We start from the raw sequence: 25,466 nt of genomic DNA, 5'->3' as shown, positions 1-25,466 counted from the left end.
TGTAAGTTTTTACATTGGGCAACCTAGCACAGACTAGTACTCGCTACCATTGTAAGAGATTTGTTTCAATAAAGCCTGTAGCATTGGGCCCAGGATGTTTGCACAACAAGGCTCTGTAAACCTCTGTTGCAGATGTGTAATGCTTTGATCTGTTTACTGGACAAATAAAAAATTAAACCGATGTCTCCCTTTTTTTTTTCTTTGGGAGAAACTAGTGGACAGGAAATCTGGCTAGCCATATCAGATTTTGCCCCAAGAAATTGCATCAGTTTTAAAAAAGAGGCATTGTACTTGCAGCTTAATGTTTAAACTCAGTGTCAAAACGTTATGGCAGAATAATGCAAACTGATAATACAAATGGTTTTCTTGGGTGGGTTTCAACTCCTGCGCTAGTATCTAGTAGAATATATTTACTTTCTTGCATTGAAATACCATGCTATTTCCATCACAGTAATGCAACTTTTAGCTCGCTGGTTGCAGCCACATTCAGAGGTAGTAATGAAAATTGTTTTGAAATGTATCTCTGTTTATTACAGTGTAAATTTTTCTTTTATACTTCATATTATTCAGTGACTAAACATGTTTACTTTGAGCGGGGTATATGATCTAGGTGGGTAAAAGCAAAATAAATTACAACTGCCTTAAACACTTTTAATTTCAGCTCTGTACATTTTGTTGAGACGAGAAAAGCTGCTAGCATTTTGGCCTTGCAATGCTTTATGAAGGGACTACCAGATTCTCCTACGGAATTAAAACAAATTGGAAAGCAGAGTGAGGAAGAGGTCTTTTATCAAGTAAATGTCTATGGCCTGTGGCTTGCCATCCTCTGTTGCTTTTGTTGATAATGTCTGGTTATGTAAACTTCTTCCCACCGCTTTCTTCTTGAACTTGCAGCAAAGCAGTTTTATTGTGGTGTAACACCTGCTAGCATAAAAATGGTTGTAAATATACTGCTGCATCTTCACTGTGCAGCCCAGTAGGACGGAAAGAAGGGATGGAAGGGAGTGTTCTCTAGAAGCACAGATGGCTTTAGTAATTAATAATGTTTTGTAAAATAGTTTAAAAAAAAAAAAGTATAACTTAACACGACTGCCAAAAAAGGGACTGTATGAAAAAGCTGAGTGCATCTGTTTGATAGCAAACTCTTCTAAATGTACCATTAAACTTTCCTGGAGGAACATACTGTTGCAGAGGAGTGTGCACAAAGTCAAATTAGGCAGGTGATAAATTAAAAAATAAACTTTATTTGAACCAAAATTGTTTAGCAGAAAACTAATTAGAAACGAGGCTTATCAAAATCATTCAACACTCCGACAACATCAGTAAACCACAGGTTTAGGCTGGTGTACGAGGAATTAATACTGCACAGCCGGCCTTAGAAATGAGGATCCAAAATGGGTGCACTCACTCACCTATGAGACGAAGGCTTTCGGCCTTGAGGAGTTTCCTTGTGTGGCGTCCTGACCCAAGGGGAGAGTCCCTGACTGCAGACCTGCTGCTCTGAGGAGGACCAACCCAACTTGCCCTCTGGCAGGGCTCTGTTTATACCCTGGTCGAATGTGACCCGTGTTCAGTTCTGATGGCTGAGGCCCTCAATTTCTACTCCTCGCCCAAGGTGTGTATGTCGGCATGCGTCCTGTAAGGGAGGGAAAAGTAAGGACACAGTGGTTCTAATGCCCCCAGTCTTTTATCAGGGTGGGTGCACCTGCCACACATACCTAATGCGATCAGCTATGTACTTTCCCATGTGTTATGGGCCAAAGAGGTTTGGATAAAATGGCATGCCCATTCTGTGTCATTTTGCACTGTGCAGTGTATCTTGTATTATAACCAATATGTAATTATCTCAGTAAATATTCAAGGAGAAAAATAATGCTGCTTAATCCCTTTCTCTTGCTGTTATGAAGTATCAGGATAATAAAAGCGTACATTAGCACATGCTATGTTGGAATTGCTGGCCTACATTTCAAAATATGAATGACAAGAAACAAGCCCCCAGTTCTGGAACACAGGACACATCCCAAAAAGAATTACTGAACTGCAGTAGAATTTCTGTGATGATGCTGAGCTTCCCCTGGAGACCTTAGATGATTGCATTTTATCTTAGTGATTTAAAGTGCTGGCAGCTGGTGGCTTGCTGGCCTGAAAGGGGTTTCCATCCTCTTCCCATCTTCTCACCTGCTGCATGTTCCCCAGTGCCTGCACTGGCTGCCCAGGCTGCACATTGGAATCTGGGATTGTCCCTTGATTTCTGTTTTCTTTGGATATGGTGAGACACCCCTAAAGTTCACTCTTAGTTGGAGTGCAATTTTTTCTGAAAATAATTAATTTCATTGGCCCAAGCAGAGTAAAAGCATTTACCTGTAATTGAGCTGGATTCTTTGTCATGCCATAAGTGAAGTCTTGGATTGTTATTGCTTTCATCATCAGTGAGTAATTTTGTAGATTGAACTGCAGCACAACAATTTTGGTTCCAGAGAATTACTATAGGTGACTAAAAATAGAGTACTCCCCGCCCCCCCCCCCAAAAAAAAAAAAAAACAAAACAAAACAAAAAACCAAAACCAACAACCAAACCCAAAAAAACCCAAAAAAAACCCCCAAAACCCCACAACATATGACTGTCCTAAAACAGAGGTAAAACTACCTGCAGGAACTTTAGGATAGTATATAGTTGTTACATCCAAGATACCCTGAAACTTTGTGACTCCAATTGCAGATTGTGTTTCTTAAGCCCATCACATTTGCATGCTGATGAGAGTTTGTGGTACTGTTTCATATCACACAAATGCTGCTGTTTATGGCTTGGCTTAAATTATGTGGTTTTATCATATAAATATAATTCACTGTAGGAAGAAGTCTGAAAGATTTTATTATTTACAAATAATTTTGGAGAGTAGACTTTATTGTTGATTGATATGCTTTTCATAAAGTATCATTTCTGGGCTCCAAATTATTTGGAGTCTCTGTGGAAGTAGTCTGCCTGTTTCAGGAATTCAGTGTGCTGAATCTTGCTCAGCAAACACCAGGAAGTACTTTTACTTTTCAATTTAGTTATATGCACCCTGATCCTGAGTCGAGAACTTTCTTGACTCGTGACTGCAGGACTCATGACTGTATGGCTGCAGTTAGATGTAGGACTAGTACTTAGTGTGTATTGTATGTGGTGCTAGCACCAGGTTGTATACTTCCTTTGTTTAATAAGTTTCTGACTTCATTCAGTGAAGCTAAATGCAACAGTCCTTAATAAAACCACTTGGTTTATTAATGTGATTTCCATCACAGTATTCCTTTGGCAGAAATAGACAAAATGTTGTTTGGGGTTTTTTTTTACTGTTTCTGAAATTATTGACCAATAATTGTGTTTAACTGTGTATTTAGCTGCTGCTTTTGTCTGTGAATCATACTGTCCAGTTTTTATTTACTTGGCAACAGACAGCCATATGCCCCGTAGTCAGTGCCATCCAGGTCAGTATTAGTGAAGAAAAGGTGCAGTTATCTGGTAACTGGTGAGGCTGCTGATCTTGTGGATTAGTGTGTGAAATGTTCCAGAAAGATATGCCAGAGGCTCAAATTATGTAATGCTTTGAGCAGGAAGCCACTGAATTGTGTGTAGAGTGTGTCACCAGCAACAGACTGATGTCCCTGGCAAGGCTCCACTCCAGGAAGGAGCTGAGGTTTCTCAAAGGCTTCACATGAGAATGAACAATTTGACGGCGTGGCCCTTGCTAGAACAGCTTGCCCCATTGAAGGCAGGACCTGGCAGCACACAGCCCTGCTGCCTGCTGTTAGGAGGCAGGGGACTGACATAACATTATTTTGGTAAGTGTGGTTTCCTGCCCACAAGTGTGTATCAGCTGGCATCATCTTATCAAAGACCTAGTGTTAGAGTGAGAGTGATTTCCCCCCCCCCCCAGGTTTCTTGGTTTTGTGTGTTGGTGGGGGTTTTTTGCATGGTTTTTCTTTGTTTTTTTCTTTCTGCAGATCCTGACAAAAATTTATAAAAATTTACAATTTAAAAAGGACCTTTTTAGAAACTAAATGTCCAGATTGCTGTATAGGGAATTTAGGTCTGCAAAATGTTAAAAATTGTGTGTCTAAAAATAATAAGCAGATAAACTATGGTTGATGTTCCTTTTTAGCACAAAATGAGTGAAAGTTTGGTAGGTAATGACTGTTTCAGAAGAGGATGCATTGATGGACTAAAATTGTCATATTTAAATTAAGATTCTAATGGTATTTTCTAAATTTGGGTACTCGTACTTCACTTTTAATTAGAATCAGGCAAAAGCTCCTTATTGGAATTCTAAAGGTTCAGTCTCCTAGTGGGTAACTCAAGGAAGTGCTCTTTGTCCCTAGCCAAGTGTCCATAGTTGGGAAACAGTTATAGACTTCTAGAAATTCATTCCTGTCAAGTCATTGTCCCTGATCATTTCAGAGAATGACAGGTGAAAAAAACTTGTATATTAGATCCCTGTTGATGAAAACTTGTTTTCTGCTTTAAAAAAAAAGTCTGTTGACAAGCCCAGAGTCTCGATGAAGGCTGTCCATCCTTTTGAAGGATCATCATGATATAGCTGGGGGGGTTTGAAAATGTATGTCCTTTCCTAGTAGGTGACTAGGGGGTTAAGTCACATGAAGAGATGGAGGGAGGGAGACAACCCATATGGTATATTTAAGGTGATGGGAAAGTTCAGGTGACTAGTCAAGAAACCAGTCTTGCCTTACTGAACCAGTAGTTAAGAAATCTGTCTTGTGGCCAGTGATGAACATTAGACACTTCTGAATTTGATGCCTCAACACCTGGTGAGGTGTTCAGTTGCAATCGAGATCCTGTGGTGTCTATCTGGTCAGGTGTTCAGGAAGTGAGGAACATAAAATTAATGATCCTCTGCAAAAAGTAGGTATAAAGGTACTTGAGACCATCTTATTTACCTCTTTTTAAAAATTATTTATTTGTTTATTTTTTTTATTTGGAACAGGAGAGAAATGCAAATGGTAGGGTTTTTCTATTTTAGCCTTTACAACTAGCTGTGGAATGAAAGATAAACCTGAGGCTGCAGCTGCCATCCGCTTCCCCATCAGTAGTTAGGTTACTGTGAATTACAGATTGCTCAGTGTTTCTGCCGCTGTAACTGAGACTTGACTCTGGCTCTAAGTGTTTCCCTCAAAGAATTTACAGTCTTACTAAAAGGGCCATTGGAGATTTTGAACACAAACAAGCTTCTGAAGAAATACTTAACTGCTGAAAAGAAAAAGATTTTTGGTATTTGCATAACTAAAAAGTGATTTTTTTCATTAAATTTATGAGATTGTACTCATCTGTTTACACGGAACATGAGACATTTCAGAGCCCAATGGCAATTTTACCCAGAAAGCTGTAAGTGATTAAAACCAGTTGAGAAACAGATTCTGCTTCTGTTATGTGCATTAGGTATGGTACGATGCTACTGATTTCAGTGGAGCTGTGCTGGATTTTACGCTGATGTAACCATGTTGAAATTTGACCACAATCTGCAAGAGAACAAAAATATCTGAGGTGTATCTCTCATTGCGGACTAATAGAGTAGCTTGTATGCTTGAAAATTTTTTTGTAATGTCTTTGTTTTTCCAACAGAAACATGTTTTGAATACTGAGTTTATTTTAGCGTTAAGTTGGCTTTAGTTGACCGCAGAAGTAAGTGTAACAACACTTTTGTGTCCAGCTGTGAGGTGGAGGAGACCGAGTGATATCTTGTCATTTAACTATGAGCTACTGAGGCCAGCCTGAAAGTGCACTAGCAAAATGAGAGTTTGAGGTATTAAAGGGGGGGGGGGGATATGATCAAACAAAGGCAGTGTGTAGTCTTTTAGTAGAAGAGCGTGCTGTCAATATTAAATGAGAACAAAGTACCTAGCTATCATCCTCTTAGAGTTGCTATTTAAGTTTTGGAAAAACTTCTGTCTTAATGGAAGTTTTTGGTGACTTCGGGAGAATTCAACAGAACAGGAAACTATTTTTTTTTAACTGTTCTCATTGCTGTAACTGTGATTGCCATGGTTCTTAGTCCCTCTAGTATACAGCCTGGGGCGTTTTATGCACCGTGAGTTTTCAAGGCAAATGCTAGACCTACAACATGCTCTGGCCTCTCTTGGCTGAGACACTTGTTTTCTAGAACCTCTCTGTTACTAATCTTGCTGAGGCTTTTTCTTTCTCTTTTTTCTTTTCCTCTGCTTCTGTACCTCATAAAACTTAAAAGGTATCAGGTCAGAGTTAATCCTGAGTATGCACCTAGTGGATGCTCTCAATTTTATGCTTCAATTTATTTTATTTTAAAGGAAAAAAGATGAAGCTTAATGAAAGAGAGAAAAATACAGCATCTGTCCTAATGTGTAGGAGCTCTTGCAGAGATTCATTTGAAAGAGCTACAGTTAATTTCATATTATTTTCCATGCTGAACACAGTTGTTACTTTTTTTCTTTTAAAACATCTTCTCTTATAATACATCAATTTCTAATCTAAATTTGGAGTTAACTTCATTTTTCAACACTCTTTTGTCCTTTTCATTCCTGTTTCTGTAAATCTGCTGCTTTGCTCATTGAGTGGCTGTTGTGCTCATGTCCATTTTAAGCTCTCATACAAGTGACTTAGATATAGAAATCAATTGGGTTTGTGCTTTTTTAAAAAGAGGGGGGGAAAAGTAACAACAGCAAAGCAGTTGGTATTACTGATACAGGCGTGACAGCCACAGGATCTGTATGTACAAGTGCTTCCTCAGAGGAGGCTTGGGAATAGGTTAGATTTTCCTTGAAGCACTCCACTTTATGATGCACAGAGTATATTGCAGAAGCTAAAAATACTAGAATGTCACTAGGACTCTGCTGTGACCCTGTCGCTGCCCTGGTGTCTGGTGCTGAGGGAACGGTGTGAATCCCTTTACCCACTTGTGCTGCCCAGAAGTATGAAGTGTCAAATGCCCCTGTGCTGCCAGCCCCCTCCCCACACAAACAGAAGGTGGAAAGACAGAAGAACTGGACATCAGTGAATTAGTCGATGCTTTCATGCTTCTAAAGTGTTGGCAAAAGCAATGGGGGAAATATGCTTTAGCAGTAGTAACAATGGCATAATTTACTCTTTACCCAAAGCTGGGATGAGAAAGAGACCTGATTATATACCTCAGAACAAAGTACATTTTTTTGCTCTGTTCCTGACACACTGCTCCGTTCTTGGTCTCCGTTGTGTAGGGTTATTTTCTAGTTTTAAATGCTTGGAAGAATGGATACCATGTGTTAGTTTCACCTGCAGCTATGATGCTTTTGCTTAGATAAGAAAGACAGGAGGGAATTTCAAAATAAAATGAACTTCAAACAAAAACTGACTGAGTGTGCAATATTTATGCTCGCTGTAGTGTACATATTCTGATCCATAAGGAGAAATTATTTCTGGGTGAAAAAGAAGGTCTTGAAGTAGTTCACTGTGGTTTTTATGAGGTAATTAAATATTAGTATGCACAGTTAAGGCTTTTCTTTTTTTTTTTTAGGGAAAGGAAGACATTCTCTACAATGGAAATCTCTACAGAGTAATTTCTGATTTTCAAAAGGTATGTGGTTTTTCTGTTAACATTTTAATTTGTGGGTTTTACTAGATTATTTACTTTAGGTTTAACATATGGTTTAATGTTTCAATGCTGCGCTGTCCATATTAGTAGAATGAGAAATGTATTCTGAAAAAATAATGGTTGGGGTTCATGAGAGGAGAGAAGTTATTAGAAATTTAGGTCATAACTCTGCAAATTCAGAGTATGCTGCGCTCTCCTGAAAACCAGATACCTGACACTAAGAAAGAAGTGTGTGTGTGAGGATGATCAGTGACACAGACAGATGAGGGTATTCTAGGTCCTCAGTGGCCTCATCTTTTTGTAGTAGCCTAACATTCTGGGAAGTACCGGTGAGTAGTAAACTGATCTTTTCTTTCCCCCCCCTCTCAGGCCTGACTAAACTACAGCGATAATGTGGAGCCGTTCTTAAAACAGCTGCAAAGGCAATTTAAGTGTTCTAGTCTCTGTGTGATTCCAGCAGATTCTTCTCACCTCAAAGTTGTGGAAAACAATTTTTTTTTTTTTTAATACTCAGGGTTCAGTCACTTGCACACCAACTTACATTCACTTCATACATACTCCTAGTCTGAGTGTAGTTTTAGATATCCCACTGGCATCAAGGATTCTTACACTGTTGGCTTCTGCTGTCTGAAAGCTACTTTTCCTCCAGGAGCACCAGATCGGCACAAAATTCCACTTGCTTCAGTATCCAGGCCTTAAGCAGGCCCAAAAGGGTTGTTGAGGCAAATGCGAGTTTCTCAGTAATCCTGAGTGAGACCTCAACCTTGCCCTGTTGGGCAAGGCATTCAGTTTAGCTTAAATGAGTTCTTTGATGCCTCTCCTTGCTGCACAGGAGCAGAGCACTGCACATGCAAGTAGAGCGAAGTTCATTCACTGTTCTTTCTACTGAAATTTTTGTAAATGACCATGACAAGATGGTGTATTTACTTTTTGTTGTTGTTCATAGAAAAATGTATCTAAATTCACATCAAGATTCTCTGGTATTATCTGAGATCATTTCTCAGATGAGGATTCCAATTGCGGACAGATGTAGAGGGATCTTTCACAGGAAAATTTCAGTGCAGAAAACGCCATCAACACCAAAGGGTATGGTTGCATTGGTCTTCTAGAATTTTAGAATTAGAAGTAATGGTACAATGGTTGTAGGCAGTGCTTTATGTACGTATAACCTTGGTATTAGTCATTAAAATGCACTTCTGTTTTCCTTGTTTTTCACTTCTTGATCGTTGGTTTATCCCTATGCTGTACACCACAAGGATTTGGGAATTTGTTGCACTGTGACCTGGTGTGCTATCGCAATTGGTTTGTTTATTTGTAACTGATAAAAATAATTCTTCTGTGGGCACAAGTACAGTTTGCTAAAATATTTAAAAAAGAAAAAATTAAACCTACGTTGGCCAGAAATAGCTTTCTTGGAAAGTAGAAACTACTGTAAATATTTTCTTAGAGCAAAAGTCTGAAAATACAGATAGTGCTAACTTCTTATGCAGGTGTAAGCAGTAGAACTGTTACTAGAGATTTAGAGTGAAATCACACCTGTGACAGAACTGCTGGGGTAACTGGCTCATTTGTTAAAATTGATAAAAAAGTAGAAGATGAATCAGTTTACCTTGAGTAGCTATTGCATTTGAGCATCCTGCATGCTTTCAAAATAAAACTCTACGTAATAGAGGGAAAAGGGAAAAGCCACTATGTATGGAGTTGGGTGAAGGAAGTTAGGGATGTTGCTTTTCATTTTCTGCTTGGACCCATTTTTAACCATTTAAACATAGCATGCGTAAGGATATGCCATAGGTTTTACACAACATCTTGAAAGTCAAAGACTTCAAAAACTTTTGGAACAAAGGAAAAGCAAATTCCATAACTTCTGAATTTACATCAAGAAAATATGAAGAGAATTTGGCTCAATAACAAAACAAAACCAAAACAAAAATAGCCCCAGGCAGTCACAATTTGTACAGTCAGTTTTAGGGTCTGTGGGCAGCGTACTGTAGTTAATACTAGTTAAACTGAGGATGCCTGGGAGAGTTTTTTGGGTAGCAAGCATGCAAAAACATCATATTATTAAAGGTTAAGTGAGACCATCATCCATTATTGTCTGTTTCATTACAGTGTGATTCTAGACAGTATTTCTCCAGGAGATGAGGTTAGCCAGTGTGTCCTTACAGGTTTATTCTGTTTACATAGTGGCGGGAGGACAGGGGTGTGCAAATGGGAGATGTTGCCTTCATTGTAATGCATCATTACCTATAATCATGCTCCCTTTAATGTCATCAGGAGCTACAGGAACTTTGACCCCTTTCCTACGCTGAAAGAGATTGAGCTGAAGAGAGAACTAGCCAAAGGAAATTATTTTAATAAAATATAGTTTCCAACACTGTAGGAAGGAAGGAATGCTGAATCCCTGTCAGAGTTTATAATGCGAAGCTGGGCATAATGTTCACTGGGTGTTCCTGACTGGAATAATAATTAAAACAATGTACTGATCATCACGGTTACCTCATTGATTTTAGTTTGTCAACCACTTTTTAGGTGATTTTTATGGAGGTGAAATAAGATCCTTGTGGGTTTTTTTACAGGTTAGAATTGCAGAATTGTTTGTAGGTGAAAGGATGGAGTCAGATCATTTGGCCTGTGTATTTTTGATGAAATTACCTGTGCTTTTGTGTGGGTACTTGTGTGCCACTGTATCTCTCAGATGGGGAGCTGAGCAGCATTCACCCCAGCCTCATTATCAACCCCAAGGGGATTCTTAGTTATCACTGTATCTTGTGCTCAATAAGAGCCAATTATGTGCTGCCTGTGCTAATCCTATTTATGTGATTGCGTACTTTTTCATTTAAAAAAAAAGTGTATTTACATGGGAAATATGAGGAAAGGCCTCAGTCTCTGATTTGGGTACAGCCCAGCCTTGTGGAAAAGAGTCTGCTAATAATTCTGTTTAGGATTTAGCAGCACACTGGAGCAGTCATTGGTTGACTCTGTTTATCCTGTAGGCAGGCAATAGTTAAATCTGACTGTGGTGAAGGAACATGAATATTTTTCTCAAACTGCTGTCTGACTCCTCCCTGCTTTGAAAAAGTTGAAATACCTCTCTGACTGAATGAAGGTGAAGGAAGGGAGAGATACAAATTAGAGCCATCACCAAAGATAAGTTGAACTGTAAAAGAAAGTAAGGATTCCCACTACTAAAATGGTGTCCATTGATGTGGTTTAAAGGTTTTATTCAATAAGTGGATCCTCAGCCTGGAGTTTATGAGCACCTAATGGACTACTGGCTAGAATCACAAAAGGAGGGCAGGAATATTGGGAGCTAATGTGTTAGGTATATTTATCTGTGTGTATGACTTTCTTTTGTTTCTCTTTACCCGTTTCTATATGTTCTGCAGCTGTGCAGTCTGTAGTCTTCATAAAAAAACCCCCAAAAATGTATCTTACCCTTCTAGTTATATTAAGGATAATATCAGAGGTACTAGCAGATTCCTTCAGCGTAGCAGTTCTTATGGCATAGGTAATGAAACAGACTTGAAGAGAGATACTCTAAACTGCGTCGTCCTTCCAGGGCATGTAAATAGTGTTTGTCCACCCTGTTGTATATTCCAGACTGAAACCTGTTAATCACAGGGTCTGTGTGCTCTGATGGACCCTGGCAGGGTGGAGGCAAAGGGCAGACCAGCTGAACCTCAAGGTTGATAGAGGATGGGGGTGACATGATGCAACTTCGTCCTGTATTCAAGATCATTAACAGATCACTTAATCATACCATTGCTGAATTTTTCCCTTCCCTTTGTGATGACACATTAGGAGACTGGCTACTGGCTTCTTCTAAAACCTAGGTTCTTAAGAGTATTGAAGCTTAACGTAATGTCTGCTGTGATCTTTGTAGCTGAAGCAACTACTGTTTTTGCTTTAACAGTTGAGGGAGTACTTGGTAGATTTGCATCACTAACTTGTTCACATTTCCAGGGCCTCCAAAAGAGTGCCAAATAGCCACAGATGACATCTTGTAGCTGTAAAAGTACTGCAGGTGCAAACACAAACACTGTTAATGTGGTGCTGCTCACACTAATATACTTGTAAGAATTATCTACTGTAATTTCTAATGTTACACTGCTTACTTGCTTTACTTGAAAAGACCAAACCTTGATGAATTTCTCTCTATGTAATCTATCTGCTACAATCACAGAAATATTTTGTGCTTGTTTTCCTTATGCCAGTGTGGATTTGCACTAACTCCATTGTCACACCTGCTAAGCATATTCATGTAAGCACTGACATAACTGAGGATGGGTTTCAGTCCTAAAGTATTTGCTTCCTGGTCATTATGGGGCATGGTAACTGCTCCCAAAATAGAAGTGACGCTTTATAGAGGAGAATAAAGAAAAGTTGCCTTCTTGTTAGAGACCAGTACAATTTGCTCAGATTGCTATTCTCAAAATAAAGAGCTTTTTAATCCTAGCTTTAGACTGTGTCTCCAATGGATATCTTCTTACTGTCCCTGATAAGCACAGCAATTAAGATATTTTGTGTGGGTATTTTCTGCCTGAGCTGAATTTTGCTCTGTAGCATCTATTTTGGCCATGAATCCTACTACTGTTCTCTTAATCAGGTCCGTTGAATCCTACAGCCTATCTGATTCTTTATACATGTTATCACTGGCTCCTGGAAATTGAGTTCTTTTAGGTCTGAAAAGTTATCTGCTGTTCGTAAGCAACATGCATAGCTTGCTTAGGTGGAGCATATACTGAGTTTCCCTTCAGATGGACAATATTTTCTTTATAAAAGTTCTCTTATTCTTAGCACATTTCTAGGTCAGGAATGCTTAAAATATCTTCTGTCATTAAAACTTGGAGTCAACAGTATAAAACAAAAACAGAGAAGCAAAAGAAAAATAAATGAAGCTTACCGCATCCAGATGAAGCATTGTTTTCCAAACATTCCCTGCTGTTTGTGATCATGTAGTCTTCGTACTTTCCTTTGAAAGACTGTTCTGTTTAATTACAGCAAAATCCAGTGATGGGTAGACCTTTTTGGTGAGAAAGGTGAGCACAGAAGGAGCAGAAAGTATATACTGGCAAAGCTCTTTGGCTGAGAAAGGCTGGTGGTTCAGAGAGGACGCAGAGCTCTGGGAGCTAAAAAGCAAGTGATAACAAAAGCATACAGAGAATTTATGGCAGTAGTCACTGTCTCAGTTGTCAGGTTCCCTGTAGTTTCATGTACATTTAAACTGACACTTCTGATAAAGAAAGTAGTCCCCAGTCTCACTCCAGCCTCTAATTTCTTGTCCCTGGATGCTTGTTTACACCAAAAGCCTGTGTAAGTAACTAGTGAATCAGGTAACTGATCTGGCTGAAAAGTAGACCTGCTAAATAAAATTCTAAAAGGTTCTTTTTCAGCTGAATCTGTTTTCATTTGTGCTGGCAGAGCAGAAGTTAGTGGGGAAAGAATGAGTGACTGGTGGACTTCTGGAGAGGACTCCTGAAGTTTAACAGACTACTGCCTCAAATTGTTCATGCCTCTCTGAGATGAGAGCTGAATATACTCCATTGTTTCCATGGTAGGTCTTAAACCATGTCTGAATCTTTAGACATTCTAATGCAGAAAAAGGGAGAAAACAAGTCTTGGCTCCTGTGTATTTTGGTTGTTTATGATACAAGTTGTCTTGGGCTGAGCAAAGTTGTTCTCTTTTGTCTGGGTATTTCTTTAAGTGACTGCCTTGTAAAACTTGCCCCTTACGATTTATCTGCCATTCCCTAGGAAGGAAAGACTATTTGTTGTTTTTTGAAAAGGTATGGGAATGTTACATAAGCAACTAAGCTATGGTGTTATTTTATTCAAAATTTATATCTCATTAGTGCTCAAAGTTAGAACCTTATTCTTTTAAAACGTGCACAGACCTGGTCTTGTATGCAAAGGTGGACAATGTGGGAAGAACTGGTCGAAAGTGTGAGGCACAAAATGACAGCTCATATTGTTAGGCTTCAATAAAACCTGAAGAAAGTGGAGTTTTTGCAAAAACCATTTTGTTCCATGCAGGCTCAGCTCACTAAGACATACTGGGTTTTGTGGTTTCCCCTCTCCCCCTGTTGTGGTTTAACCCCAGCCGGCAACTAAGCCCCACCTAACTGTCTGCTCACTCCCCCACAGTGGGAAGGGGGAGAGAATCAGAAGAGTAAAAGTGAGAAACCTCGTGGGTTGAGATAAAGACAGTTTAATAGGGAAAGCAAAAGCTGCACACGCAAGCAAAGCGAAACAAGGGCAGGCAGGTGTTCATGGGCATTTCTAATACCCATGGGCAGGCAGGTGTTCAGCCATCTCCAGGAAAGCAGGGCTCCATCATGCGTAACGGTTACTTGGGAAGACAAACGCCATCAGTCCAAATGTCCCTCCCCTTCCTTCTCCTTCCCCAGCTTTATATACTGAGCATGACACCATATGGTGTGGAATATCCCTTTGGTCAGTTGGGGTCAGCTGTCCTGGCTGTGTCCCCTCCCAGCTTCTTGTGCCACCCCCATCCCCCCCACCCCCAGCCTCCTCACTGGTGGGGTGGGGTGAGAGGCAGAAAATGCCTTGACTCTGTGTAAGCACTGCTCAGCAGTAACTAAAACATCCCTGTGTTATCAACACTGTGTCCAGCACAAATCCAAAACACAGCCCCATACTAGCTACTGTGAAGAAAATTAACTCTATCCCAGCCAAAACCAGCACATTCCCCACCCTTTATTCCATACCATTTAAGTCATGCTCAGGTCTTGCACTATCCTATACGTTCTCATTACCCACCACCACCCTTCCAATCCTTTGATATAATACACCGATATAATTCCCTGAGTCTATGGACCATCCCTGTGAAAGGTCTGTAAAATGTCCACTGAGTTCATTTAGTCCATGACTTTGGGCTCCATCTGTTATGGTGGTCACTCAGGACAGGAGAGGTGGTGTGTTGTGTGGAGTTACTGGGCTCTAAAGTGAGCTCAGGTCACTGCTGCACTTCCACTGCTTCTTGTAAGGCTGCTCCTCCAGTGGTTCAAGTGGTTCCTGCTATAGTAATTCCTATAACATGCAACTCAAATCATGGGTTACAATTTAAAGGCATATCTGTTACAATCTCCACCTCAGTCCCTTTGGACCAGACCATCAGGTTTAACATTGCAATGAACTCCTCCCCTTGTCCCTGCTCCAGCTTGGACTTATCTACAGGCTGTAGTCCCTTAGGGGCGTACCTGCTCCAAGTGGAGCCTTATCCATGAGCCACAGTCTCTCCAGGGGTATACCTGCTGCGGCATAGACTTAGCAGAGCTACAATTGCTTTGAGGTGCACCTGTTCTAGTATGGCCTTCTCCATGGGCCTCAATGCCTTCAGAGATAGACCTGCTCCAACATGGCCTTACCTGTGGCTGCAGTCCCTCCAGGGGTGTACCTGCTCTGTTGTGGGCTTATCCATGGCCACATGCTTTGAGGTGCTCCAGCATGGACTTATCCACAGCCACAAATGCTTCAAGGTGTACCTTCTCCAGTGTGGACTTATTCTTGGGCCACAATCCCTTCAGAGGTATATCTGCTAGACCACAGACATTACAATGGCCACAGACGCTTTGAGATGTACCTGCTCTATGGGCTTATCCACAGCCAGAGATGCTTCGGAGTGTGCTGCTCCCACATGGACTTATCCACAGGTCACAGTCCCTTTGACTCTAGTTCATACTGGAGTTCCAGCCTGTCCAGTACAGCAGCACAGAAACAGCAGTGATGCCCTGGCCATCTGCCAGCCCAGGCGCATGGCCATCGCTGTTATCACAATGTTCCCAGGCACAGCAGAGTAAGATGATCAGCAGTACAGCAAGCAGCGAAAGCAAAAAGCAGCCACTAATGAGCACTAGACTCTAATATACATTAAGGCAAGCAAGCCCCATGGCAAGCACAGAAGCCTGCCAATTAAAAGCTAAACAGCAGTAACAGCTATAAATTCGATCTTAATTCGCTCCAATCGAGTCTGCTGTTATCTCGAACCCTTTGAGCCCCACGCTGGGTGCCAAAAAGGACTGTTGTGGTTTAACCCCAGCTGGCAACTAAGCCCCACCCAGCAGCTCGGTCACTCCCTCCCTGGTGGGATGGGGGAGAAAATTGGAAGAGTAAAAGTGAGAAAACTCGTGGGTAGAGATAAGGACAGTTTAATAGGGGAAAGCAAAAGCTGCACACGCAAGCAAAGCAAACCAAGGAATTCATTCACTCCTTCCCATGGGCAGGCAGGTGTTCAGCCATCTCCAGGAAAGCAGGGCTCCATCACACCTAACGGTTACTTGGGCAGACAAATGCCATCGCTCTGAACATCCCCCCCCTTCCTTCTTCTTCCCCAGCTTTATATACTGAGCATGACGCCATATGGTGTGGAATATCCCTTTGGTCAGTTGGGGTCAGCTGTCCCGGCTGTGTCCCCTCCCAGCTTCTTGTGTGCCCCCAAGCCTCCTCGCTGGTGGGGTGGGGTGAGAGGCAGAAAATGCCTTGACTCTGTGTCAGCACTGCTCAGCAGGAACAAAAACATCCCTGTGTTATCAACACTGTTTCCAGCACAAATCCAAAACACAGCCCCATACTAGCTACTGTGAAGAAAATTAACTCTATTCCACCCAAAACCAGCACACACCCTCCTCCTTTTTTTTTCTGGGTCGCTTCTTCCTTTGTAGTAAAATATATTGGCTCCAGGAGGAAACTAGAGCACAAGAGTCTACTGTAACTAACCAGCAGGAGGACATGTCTGGAAATCGAGAGGGTAGAGTAGAAAGGAGTGGAGGAAACTATTCTGAGTTTCTCAACCAAAACTCAGATGGCATGACTCAGTGAGAAAGCTGAAGGGCAGTGGTGGCAGAGGCAGAGATGGCGAGTGACGTTCCCAAGGGATTCCTTTGCGGACAGGTCAGTGGCATTTTTGCCACTGACTTAACTGACGCCAAGCGTATGAAAAAGAGAGAAATGGAGAGTGAAAGAATAAGCAGAACAATCTGGAAGCTATGGGGAGAGCTGCAAAATAAATGAAGCAAGACAGAAAAAGTGGGAAATATAATAATAAAACTGTCAGATATAGGAAATACGTATGTGGTGGGGAAGAAAGCAAGAAGAGGTCGTGTGCACGCTGAGTTTGGAGAAAATGTTTTATTCATTTCTGACTCTCTTCTCCTGTTGAAACTATCTGCCAAGCCCTACTATTGATACACCAAGATTATTTGCCCAGTAGATATTTTCTTTTAAACTGATGCGTCTTCTTACGCCATATGAATAGTGCATTCATCTTTAGTGCTTATTGTTTTCTGGTGAAGCCAAAAAGAAAATTACTAAATTACTGCCAGAAAATGCATTGTATTTGGAAAGCATTTTTTTTTCTTTCCTTCCAGTATTTTCAACTTCTCTAAACCCCCAAACTATGGAAAATTTCAGAGGGATGTTTTCTCTAATTACATTAGTGGTCTGGTTTAGAGGAGCAAGCTTGGTTGAGTGTTTAAGTAAACAGATTCTAATCAAAGGCAAAACTCCGCATCATCCTGTGGCTTTCCCAGGACTTGCTTTTGTTCCAGTGTTCATATCTTATCTGTTGTAATTTTCATGCTCTTAAAACGAGTATTGCATTAGAGAACAGGGAGTGTGCGTGTGTGAGCTAGTTATGGAGTCTGCCCTATTGGCAGCTGTTTACCTAAACAAATCCTTTTTGATCGCAGTACCTGTGAAAACTGGAATCTGAGAAGATGGCATGTGCTGTTCCGCATCAGAATGATTTCTTGCAGGCAATGGAAATTATCTGCGGCAAATCAAATTTGCATTCGAAACTTCATGTATAATTATTGTGGTTATTATGATTTCCTCTTTCTCTGTGTACATCCTCTTAATCTACTAAGTGTAAATTTTCCAAACTCGACAGGTTGCATAAGCCAGAAAAGTAGGAAATAACTCCCAAAAGAACTGCTGCCAGATCTTTGAAGCACGTATTGAGTTATTGGATCTGAAACACAATGTGTAACAGTTGCTTTGCCAAGTTTTGAAAGTTACAGTATGTGGAGTGACGAGACTGCTGTCTAGTTATTTTCTGTAAACCAAAGGGAAAAGACAGAGAAATAGGGAATGTTGTTTATTGCTTAATGACACACATTTCACTTTTCAGTTGTTTATATTTTTAACTGTTGTTTCTTCTTTTCAAAATTAATAAGACTTGTTAAACATTACAGTGAAAAATAGTGAGTAAATCTACTTAGATTTCATAACTGCCCTTTTTGCTGTTTGATCTGTACCAGACTGAAAATCTGGATTGTAAACAAGATCATTATGAGATCTTTTGCAGTCTAGGTTGGGAGCACGTCTTTGGAGCTGCTGTAGATGTTACAAGTAATTCTTGTGCTGACATACAGACGGCTTTTTCAAGATCTGCAGAGTCCTTTTTTCAGGCATTTGTACGTTTGGAAGACTTTGGCCAGTTATAATTGTTTTGCAGTGAGTGTTTTAATAAATCGCCTGATGATCAGAGTCTTCTCATACAAAGGAAGCAGTGCTTCACTTACCTCATTAAATCAGGTCTAGGTGGTCAGATGTGTATGTCCAGCTCCTGTTTGTGAGCAAGCGGGTTGTGGGTTGCTCAGTCTGACAAAAATTCATTCAGTCATTTTCTTCCTGCTGAGCTGTATTTTAGCCTTGAGAAAGCAATCCTGTCTTCCCTTCTTTAGAGACCTTATGGGAGGAGAAAAGCCAATTAACCTAGCTATTGAAATATTTGTGGCTTGTATTTGAAATATTTGTGGCTTGAATTCACCTAGGCTGAGCAGCTGGATTTATGAACTCAGTAGGTCCTTTCCAGCAAGATGGTCAAGCATGTTTGCCTCACATTAATACTTGGTTACTCTGTTCAAGTTATTTCTGAAACTTTCTCTTTGAAAACTAAGTAAATGAGTTTTTAAATTTTGCCTAGTAAGGTGTGTCTTTGCACATGTTGAACCTTACATGTAGCCTACTAAGCCATTTCATTCCCTCTCTGAAAGGCAGATCAAATATGCTTTAATACCTGAGTTATAATAAGGAAAGTTTTTGGTTCAGATGAATCGGAACTTGAGTTTGCTGAATTGGAAGCTGGTGCCCATCTTTCCTTTTAAAAAGCAGCTCTGCCTGCATTAACTCTGAAGGATTCATATAAAACATTGGCATGGTATTTGGCTGTGGCTGCATTGGAACTAAGCAAGGTGAAATCTTTAATTAGACATGGTGTCTTTTATCAGACCGGATAACATAGCTGTATCTTGGGGGGGGGCGGGGGCGGGGAACAGAAAAACTTTTAGGCATACAAGCCTGTCTGTAAGTCACTTGGGTCTATCTGCCTGAAAACTAGTTGGCTTTTTTCTACTTTTGCTATTTTCTGTAGTGTTTTCTATTGTCACGCAAAATTTGGAATTTTCTGTGTTAATCTACAAATGCTGTAAAAGTGTAGTAAAATATTTTTACATGCGCTTTAATGTCCGTTTCATCTTGTGAAGGTTTGCAAATTGGCAAGAGCATAAATGGGAATCAGACCCTAAGAACTTATTTCAAAAATTATTATGACCAAAGCAAAGACATTACAGCAAATGTCTTTTAAATATGAGGTAACATAGCTAAAGCGACACTGTACAGAATGGCTAATCAGTAAGAGCTGGAGCCTGTTCTGTGATGTGGGAGGACATGGTTGTGTCCTGAGTATTCCTTAATGGAGTTTACTTTACTCTTCTACTCTGTAGTATGATTCTGCAGCCTACCAACTCTGTCTGTTCATCCAATGGGATCCAGGGAGAGCTTTAAAAAGCCAGGGCTACCTGTGAAGAGATTGAATTTGCCATCTCTCCTAAGACTGCATTTTCTGGAAGGCTTCCCTGTTTCTGTGTGGTATGATTTCACTGCTGTAAAAGATGCTTTGCAAACTAGATGCCTGAGGCTGGTGTTGCTAAAACGCACTCCTACTCTGTCATGTCAAATGCACACGTGTAGAGCTGGGCACACTGGGTTGTTGAGGGTGTGTTGGTGGGAAGGTGGTTGTCTTGTCCTCTGTCAAGTTAGCGTCTTCAGGAATTTCGTCTGGCTGTGCACTCTCTGTCCCTTCTTTTCTTGGTGGTGCACATTAGCTACTGAACCTTGGCAGCAGGTTATACAAGACAGCAGGTGACAGAAGAGCAGGAAATGATGCTATTGAAGCTGCTACGTGTTGTACTTGTGACCTCCGCAGAATGTACTTGAGTCAGTATTATAAAACCAAAACACACTCTGTTTGACAGTTTATTGCTTATCCTTATATGTGATCTTTGCTGTGCCCTTTTTTTTTTTTTTTTTTTTAAAGACTTGTGTCCAGAACACAAGGGGTTTGTTTCTGTATCTGAGTATTTTTGCTGGCACTTGATGTGACTTGATATAAACAATGTGAACTTGAGTCAAGTGGTTAAATGTCAAAACAGCTTCCCATGTGTTGGTTTACTGCCAGGGAAAGGTGAATGTTCAGCATAAATGCTGTATTTAAACACTAATCAAATTTATTATTGTTGAAAGAATGACCTGACAAGGATGCAGTTGAACTAAAATGTACAGGTTATATTTCATGGAAGTGAAAAGCTTTATTAATATTTGAAGAATGGCTTTAATTAGTCTGTTGGTAGGTGTGTTCATTTTCTCAATGTACATCCGGTATAGCGTTTTTCACCAACTTATAATTGGCAGTTTCCCATAGGAAATAATCATTATTGGTATTATAAAAGCACTTTGGATCTATCACATTTGGGAAATGAAAGTTTTGCAAAGGTCAGAATAAAGTGTGCCCCCAATTATGCTAATAACTCATACCACAAATGATCCACTGGAAGGTTTAATAGCTTGGTAGTCCTCTTTAGATTTTCTTAGAACGGGAAGAATTAATATTACATTTTGACACTTTACAGAAAGGTGAAAAAAGAAATCTTCCTTCTCTCCAGCTTTTGAAGTTTGTACCTGAATTCTCTTAGTGACTTGAGGATCTTGAAATGTTGGGTGGTTTTTTTTGTTTTGTTTTGGTAGGTTGGTTTTTGTTTGTTTGTTTGTTTTGGTGGGTTGGTGGTGTTTGGGGTTTTTTTATTCTTTTTAGAAGTGTTTTGTTCCACTTACTTCACTGTGAAGTCAGTATCTTTTTTTAAAAAGCCCAGGGTTGCAAAAAACACCATGTTTTGACATTTGGAAATGTCTATAAGTTTTATTTGGAATTTGACAGTACAGTCTAATAGACTTTGATCCTTTTGCTAAACGGAATGTGCTGAAGTAATTTAAAATAATAACCTGTTCAAAAGATATTAAAAGTTATTTAAAAAACCTCAAACTAGAACTTTAAAGCAAACTAAATTTTAATTTTGCTTTTTACCTATCAAATTAAATTTCCCTTGTTTTCTTTGAGGGATATTGCACATCTGCACTGCACTCCAAAGATTCGAGTAACTAAACTATCCAGAAGTTTTCCAAACATCAGAACAAATCTTCAGGGTATAATTACTTAGATTATTTGATACTGGATTTTTCTCACTTATGTAACATGTCCACCAGACATATTTCCTTTGGACTAGAAGGTCTGTGTTGCTTGAAATGGCTCTTTCTTTTTGTAATTTTGAGGTTAAAACATTAGTAAAAGGCTAGATGGTATAATTTACTCCTGAGGCTGATTATCTTAGTATACCCACAGTTACTGCGTATCTACTGAGTTGTTAAAGAACCCATTAAGAGGGCAGTCTGAAAGGTAATATTTGCAAATGTCTCCAAATTGAATTATAAATGTCTCTGGTAAACAAAATGTTTACGGCACTGTGTCAGTTCCACTTAAAGGTCTGGCTGTATCAGGTAAGCGTGTTTTGTAACATACTTTGAAAAGATAGAAAAGGCAATGAAATAAACAGCTCAGATTTACTCATCTCATTTTTTTTGAGTGTAGAAACATTTTTAATTATACATGTTTTAGTTTAAAATATTCTTTTTTTCAGTGAGGTGCTTTCTGTAAGCTTTACTTCAACAGAGATGCAGATGGGTTATTAGTCTTTTTAGATGAGCTGTAAATGAGGAATATTGACATGGATGGAAATTGAAATAGAGGGTTGTTAGAAATTCACATACACTGATTTTATGAGCTGCATTAGGAAAGCTGCTGGCTTCTGCTTTACTGAAGGTATTGTTTTGCTTCATGCAGCCATTAGGGTTATAGCAAGACTACCTTCGTAACATGTCTGTTATAAGAACATTCCCTTCTAACAAATTTTCAAAAGGCAGTACTAGCAAGGCCTTTCTCATGCAAACATTTCTCTACTAGCTGCATTCTGGTGCAATTGACCACAGTGTAAATAAAGAGCAGGATGGGAGCAAGCTGTTGATAGGCTTAAACTTGAATCTTGATTATGTCCTCCTCTAAATATTTTTCTGGTTTGGTGTTTCTTTATTTTTTCAGTCAGTTGTGATACATGCTTAATACTAAGTGCAGAGACCCTTAGTCTCTGCTTGCTGTTTATACTTAAGTTCTCTCCATAGGCAAATTACTCTTCTTCAGTATAAACACCTCAGTTCTCTGAGGGAACATTATTAGCTCCAGTCAAGCCAGTCCTGTTTTTACCTAGAAGATTATTTCTATGCAAATACACATAATCCTGTGCAGAAGGGATAAAGGCAAATTTGTCAAACTTATCTGGTAAAATGCATACACACGTGATTCAAGAAAGGATTCTGTTTTCTGTAGCCTACCTACCAACTGTGTTGTACAGTCCAAAACAAATTTTCCAAAACAAATGCTAAGTTTTAAATATCAGGCACACAACAGAAGATAAAGTTAGGGTCAAAAGTAGGTTTATTTTGCGTATGTAGTGAAATACATGGCAGTATTTACAATTGGCTAGATGCGGCACTCCTTATTTGAGTATCATTTCACTGAACTTTCCAAACGGTGTGGATTTTATTTCATAGCTATGTGAACAATTAAATATTCTGAAATTTTTCTGACTGTCCTAATTATTTTTTTCATGTGAAGCTTGCTAATGCAGGTCTCATTGCTGCTCACTCTGCCAATGAGTCAGGTATGTCTCTTGATGGTACTTGTGCTTTTAGACCAATGGGGACAAAGTGATCCAGTTTTTCCTTCCTTCCAGGTGCAATTATGGGTCTCAATATAATAAAAATAAAATGATTTAATATCTGTAGAGGTTCATATGGCATATTTTCCATTTATTTTAAGTTTGGAAGCTAAAATATCTTAATTGATAATCCCATAGGGTTTATTTTTTCATGAGCTCTTTTTTCTCTCTGAGGTTCTGTATTTTCAGGGTATTGCTAGTTCTGTAAATTTAGCTATCAGACTATTGTAATTTAAGGCCAAATCCTTCTCACGGTTGAAAGAAAAAAATCTAGTGGTTTTATTGGAGTAGAATCAGATTTAAGGGGCAGAGCCTGAACAGTCTTTAATTGTGCTAATCCCTGGACAGCTTTCCAGCCAGGATGCTTCACAGGCACTATAACTAGCATTTTGTATCGGTTGAATCTCCCCTGATGTGAAATATAAAGAAGATTTGTTATTTGTGAGTTTGTTATATAGCCTGCTGTAATCAGTGGGATCAGTTTTTCTAATTGCATTAATGCTTTAAGAGAGAAACCATATAGATTTTTGTTGTGGTGGTTTTGTTGTTGGTTTTGTGGTTTTTGTTTTTGTTTGACCCTTCTCTCTCACGTTTCACTTCAATTTATTTAATTTGCTTGTCAAAACTGTTGATATGATGGGGTCTTTTCACAAAGTCTTGCAGCTCCTTTGGCAGATCGTGTAGCCTGCACAGCTTTTGATAGCATCAGTGTTTTGGTTGTTGTTTTACAAGTAATACTTTATTTTGGTGCTTAAGTATCTCATATATACGTGTCCCTATAAGCATGTTTGTCTCTTGTACTGATGCGCTTTTGCTCTCCTATTGTAGTCCCCTGTAAATCTATCAACTGACAGCTCCAGTGGAGACAGCATTGATCTGCGATGCAGGAATAGGTCAGTTTTGTTCAGTGGCTGATTTTGGATTGCTCATATCACTTTCTTATGCCATTTTTCCACTGCTTAAGAACCCTTCAAAGAAATGTGCCCCTCTATCTGTCAGCAGAGCAGTTAGCACAGTGAAGTTAGGATCTCTGCTGGTACCACGATGTACTTTTGCATTCCTGGTATTTCTTGGTGCAGGAACCATCTGGTTTGAAGTATTCTTGCTCTCAGCTTTCCTGTTTGCATCCCAGTGGCATTAAGATTAAAAGAAAGCCAAGAAAACAGAGCATCGTAAGAGTATTCTGGTGCAATGATGTGTCAATCACAGTGATGATTCTTATTGGCTGAACAAGTAATTAATTTTTTAGGCAGGCAAGAGCTGGTGTTCTTACTGTAATTGTTGTACTGAACGATTTTAAAAAGTTTTATTTTTCGATCAGCAAGCTAATATGAAAAGAAAAAATATGATAGAACACAGTCATTGGCAGAAGAGTAACGGGTCAAGGGTTTGTGTGAATTTTAACATGCCAAATTAATATTTCCATTTCTTAGAAGATATGACGAGATCTATCTCAGGATCTTATTCTGAATTTAGTATGGTTGCAGCTAGTCTTGCTGTTATTTTCTCCGTGTGGTTTGTATGATAAGGAATATTTATAGTCAGCTTTTGTTCAACAGAACTCTGGATCTGCCCTGTAACAGAAAGCACTGAAAATTGAGGAAGCTGTATCAGGCCCTTTTGTTAGGTGGAGGCTTGTGGAGAATGAGATTTTGTTGCTTTCCATGCATGTGCAGAAGGACAAAGAAATTCCTTCCCTGTGGCTTCTCTAATGAGTCCTAATAAAAAAGCTAAGCAAGCTAGAAGTTTCTACACACTGTTGAACTAAGCAAACAATATGGCCACTTCTTTTTTCCCTATTCTGCTGTTACTGAGGCCATATTCAGAGTGAAGAAGCAAATACACTATTTATTTGCTACTGTGGCAACAGATGAAAATCCTGATAATCTTAAAATGAATGGGAACATTACTCTTCTAGTTTGGGATGCCAGGATTTCACCAGCTGTGCCTATCCTAGGCATACTAGCTGCAGAAATTAAAACTAATGAAAAGCTAATTCTAGGTTACCATTAGGCTAGTGATACTGGATACTGGCCTTGTAATGGATAATGTGCTTTTCATCACGAATGGATTCTTCTCTCTTGTTTTTACTGACCACATGCAATCCACTGCTGCTACATAAATGGTTGTTCCGCCCTTTCTCAGTATAGTGCTTTCCCATAGTGTATTTCAAGTGTATGAATTTGCATTCTGTCTGCAGAATTATGTGAAATGTTAAAAACAGCTCCCAGGGGGTTGGTGAATTAAACCATTGTTGCAGAAGTGCTGAATAACAGGGTAGAGCAGCATGTAGGTAAAAATTTGTTGGAGTTGATGGGGTAGATATGTTGGACCACAGTAGTCACTGTTCAGAGCTAAATTAAAGGACAGCAAAACACAGAATTCCTTCAAAAGTCCAAAGCATCACATGTGTTTGATTCTGGTTTTGTTTGTGAAGACATAAAAAAAATATGTACCACACCCAGAAAAGTAGCAATGACACAGGGTTTGTTTGCCAGTGCCAGCTAAATGGTGCAAAAGGGAAATCCATGTTTCTTACAATTCTTGATTTTTATTTTTGTGCTGATATTAAACATACAAATGGTTTTAATGTACAGTCTAAACAGTGGCATGTACCATTTTGTACAAACAGTGGAGGGAAATATCACTGTTTTAATTTTTTTTTTCTGCTAATGATTGATCTCTCTTAAAAAGAACTCAAAACAGAATACATCAAACCTAAAATTGAGAGCTTTTTAAT

General features: G+C 39.5%; 1 protein-coding gene across 3 annotated transcripts in view; it reads left to right on the top strand.

The window, feature by feature from the left end:
* PLCB4 (phospholipase C beta 4) overlaps positions 1–25,466 on the top strand; it is a 214,694-nt gene that overhangs the window by 13,602 nt on the left and 175,626 nt on the right. For all 3 annotated transcript variants that reach the window (XM_072857452.1, XM_072857453.1, XM_072857451.1), the window contains exon 2: positions 7,521–7,580. The gene's annotated coding sequence lies outside the window, so the exon portion shown is untranslated. The remainder of the gene's footprint in view (positions 1–7,520; positions 7,581–25,466) is intronic.

The sequence above is a fragment of the Ciconia boyciana genome, chromosome 3 (assembly GCF_034638445.1).
Source record: "Ciconia boyciana chromosome 3, ASM3463844v1, whole genome shotgun sequence".
In the NCBI taxonomy this organism is placed as follows: Eukaryota; Metazoa; Chordata; class Aves; order Ciconiiformes; family Ciconiidae; genus Ciconia; species Ciconia boyciana.
The sequence above is the reverse complement of the archived record's forward strand: the minus strand, read 5'-3'. Positions and strand labels throughout refer to the sequence as shown.